General features: G+C 39.1%; 1 protein-coding gene across 1 annotated transcript in view; it reads right to left on the reverse strand.

Annotated features, from left to right (window-relative positions):
* LOC125952671 (uncharacterized) overlaps positions 1-4,141 on the reverse strand; it is a 47,210-nt gene that overhangs the window by 11,980 nt on the left and 31,089 nt on the right. The gene's annotated exons all lie outside the window — the stretch shown is intronic.

Here is a 4,141-nt window from a genome sequence, read left to right on the forward strand (position 1 = left end):
AGGTACCTGTTGGCGGCTATGGATAGCGCGTCGCACTGCTTTGTCGAAATCCATATCTTTATCGAAATCGTGCAGAATGCAGAATAATACTGCAAAAAAATAATAAGGCACAAAAAAAACAATCCTCCCAGAATGTTATACTGTAGCAAAATTTTGAAGGTACAACAGAGTTAAATCAACTCATTTTTGTATAAACATATTCCTTTCTTTGCTTCGTTAACACATTGTACGATAAATTTTGTCACCATTTCACAGCCTTCAACATCTTTTAAGCGTTGACATGCAGCCTGGAACTCGTTAACGGTTTTCACTTTGTTCCACACCCTTGACAAAGAAGGATAGTAAAAAAGGAACTCGTTGAAATCATTGATACAGACATTCATTACGCAACACATATTGATTAATTATGGTCGACAATAAAGGTGCACACAATGCACCTCGCCCCATTGGAGCGACGATTGTCGATAAGGGAAATCCAAAGTGGGAAAGTGTTTCCAATTGTTTTTTTCCCACTTCCTATATGCTTTTATTTTGTCTCCGAAATCTGGACATATGTACAGACAACAAACATTACCCATTGTTGTCGCTGAAGCGTAGCGAAGCACCAGCTCCGATTGTTATGAACGAGCAGTGCACCTATAGCCCGATCTCGCTCACTCATACAAGCAAATCCACCCAAGCAAACCCTAATTTGAACGCGTGTGGCGCACATCAGAATCGAGCATTTCTTTTTTTTATTACACAATACAGCCCGTGCGTTCGGGATCGGAGCAACTGAGCGAGCTGGAGGACATCGAATCGAAATGAGGAAAAAAATTAAATCATTTCGATTTTTGATCCTTCGAAACAAAGCATGTCGCATGGTCGAAAAAGCCGTACAACACAAAAACAGCATGGAACAGTTATAACAATAAATCAAATCATTAATGCGTTTTTAAAGGCGTCACATTAACTGTACCCGCGATGACCCGTTGAAACAAGGGACCGTTATCTGCCTCACTTTCACCAAATATGTTTTCATCAAACGTTCCACTTGAAATTCTAAAAACCCTCCGAACGCCATCCTTGTCTATCAGGGACGAAAAAAGGATTGCAGAAGATACTAACTTAGCCTATAACTTAATTGTCTCAAGCTTGTCATTGACCTCGGCCACGATTGGTCTGCATAATAAAATATTCATATACGTCCACGGTATGTAGTAGATGAGCCGAGCTCATGCAGTTCTACCTTGATGGCATAACTTGTGATGATTTAGTATTAGTATCAAACCATAAAAAAGTTCTTCCATGAAGTAACGGATTGATTTCGATAAAGATTTACTGAATTCAATATGGATAAAACTCACCTATACTCTGACAGTGTTTGGTTAGTGATTTTTTTTTTTAAATACCATATATGAATGACGCATAATGCGTGAGAACAATCCGGGTAAGAGTCCATGCTGACTGTTCGGTATGTCTGTTTGAACTCGAAATAAAAATAAACAATGATGCGCGAAAGCACTTCGAACATAACCATTTCGGGCAACCATCTGGGATACGTAGTATACCACCCACAGTGCTCCACTTAGAGGAAGCTCGGTGTTTGGTGTTTATAATTTCTCAAGGCCATAACAAGTCCATAAATTGGACCACCATCTTGCGGAAGAATACATTTTATTTATTCTGCAAGTACTTTCATATTAAAACTATCATTGAAAAACGCTTCATGACTGGATCATTTATTTACACTGAATTTTTTTTAACGATATATATCCAAATGATCTACCATGGTATCGTTAAAGCCATGTAATACTTATCGATATGCTGCAGATAGTTAGACTTACACACGATGTGGTTGTTTCTTGTGTGACGATCGCTCTGGTTTATCAGCCCTTTATCTCGCAACCATCGTGATACATTTGCTAACGACCAAAGTACTTACAAAGGCTTTTCCGGTGCCAACCAAAGCGTAAAGTTTTCTCACTGCCGGAACCAGATCCACCTACACATCAGTAGGCAGCGGCGGCACTGGTAGCATAAATCAAATTTCTAACTGATTTTTTCGGTTTCTTCATGTCTCCATCAAGTAGAGTATGTTTTAGGGACCGTTATGAGGAAACAGCACTCCGCTGTGTGGTCCATGGGAACGTTTCGAGAAACGTTTGCCGAGGACAATGCAGGAACGAAGCGTTTGCTGTAGTGTTTTTTCTCGTTTGCAGACTAAAAGGTTGAAATGTGACTGTGGTTTCACATTCTTGCTTCTGCTTTCTGTCACCATAATGTGGTGATTCTCAGTGTTGTTGTTCCAGATGCAGAGCAGAGTTGTTCGAGATGCATTTTTACTTCTTTTTTGATTTCTGTTTTCAGTAGCAAAATCAAAATCGAAATTGTTATTATTACTATTCCTAGACAAAGTTGCAATAGGAGGTGCGCAACATTCTCTTACGTAGATATTTCAAGATAAGACGTAGATAAGACAATATTTCTAATTAATACAACATAAACGCATTTTAATAAACTAAATTATAATGGCATCTAGCAACGTTCTCAACTTTTTATATTTCCGCAAGGCCAAACAAATAAAGAGAGGAAAACATGACTTACTAAGTAGCAAAAGTACATAAAGTGATTTAATCTTCCTTTGCTGTAGTTCAGACTGACAAATTATGTTGAAATTGAAATAAAATTCAACGTTCACAGCATTTTATCCCCACAATACCTACAACACTTTTATATTCTGCGTGAAAGTTACTTTCATCTGTACTACTGAAGAACTTTAACCCACCAGATCTTTTAACGCCAACCTACATCTCAGAATAGATGTGTCTTGTGCATAGAATTTCAATTAAAATGGCTCCACATCCAATGGGAATGATAAAGTGTACACTCTCCCACTCTTTGAAATCGAATTCTTAATACATAGAGCCTAACCTCTCTAGCCTAACGCAGCTTTCGGAGTTTTCTTTAAAAAATCTCATAAAACAAGTATAGCCTGCGTACCAAAATAAAGGGTAACACACTTCGTGAAGTTGAGGCGGGAACAATATTCGAAATAAGCAATCTCCTTCGTATCGCAGTCGTCCGTGGCCGAGCTGTACTGAGTTGTGCTTTTCTCTAATCGATATCCATTAGGAAAATTAAAAAAAAAACTTCGTGGCACGGGTTCAAGAGTTCCTATACGCGACGCATTTTGGGTGGGGTGTTAGTGCAAGGTATGGCGAGTAACAGTCTTGCGCAGAGAAAACAATATGACAAAGGCATTCAACAATCCTTTCAACCGACCACCTTTCGTTGTCTGAACACATGAAATAACTGTCTGGAGGAAGCAACTGTAGACTGCGTTCATGAATTCCTCTCTTGTAAAATAATCTGTGTGTTGATTCTGGGATTTTTAATGTTTTGCGCTGTGTGAAGCCCAATCGTTCATTCTACAACACGTTGATCAGAGTTGGAACATTATTTCCCATTTCATTATTAACTCATCACTAAAGTATTGTTATTTTTTATGAGAATGTTGATTGTTCTATGAAATAAAATATGTAGCAAAAGATACGCAGTGTTCCAGCCAAGATTAGCACACCTGCACAAACTATAAATACACGGACACAGAAAATTGAATGTTTGAGAATTCATATGCCCTATCGAAAAGTAATTTTTTTTTTATTTTGCTCCTTGAACCAGAAAGCAAATAGAAAAGAAACAAGACAACGTGAGCAAAACCACCATATCAAACCACATCCATAGTTCAGCCTTTTAACCTAGAAACGAGAAAAAACACTACAGCAAACACTTTGTTCCTACATTGTCCTTTGCTAACGTTTCTCGAAACGCTCCCATGGACCACACAGCGTAGTGCAATTGCTCTCACCCAAAAAAGTGTCTGCTTGAGACATGAAGAAAAAAGAAATGGTCGACCATTTTGTTCTTCTCACGACGCACCACACGCATACCTCGAAAGTAACCAATCACAAGCGATACATAATGAAAATGGGCGAGGCATTCGAGGTATATAAACAACCGATTTTCGCTGTGTGTGTGACATGTTTTCTCGGAACTTCTCTGGAATCAACCCTTCTCTCTTCGGGGTTCGGTCTTGGGGTGGCGGGAGTTCTACAGCAACCGTCGTCGTGTCGTGTGTTCGGCGCCGTGGCTTCCCGGA

The sequence above is a fragment of the Anopheles darlingi genome, chromosome 2 (assembly GCF_943734745.1).
Source record: "Anopheles darlingi chromosome 2, idAnoDarlMG_H_01, whole genome shotgun sequence".
Classification (NCBI taxonomy): domain Eukaryota; kingdom Metazoa; phylum Arthropoda; class Insecta; order Diptera; family Culicidae; genus Anopheles; species Anopheles darlingi.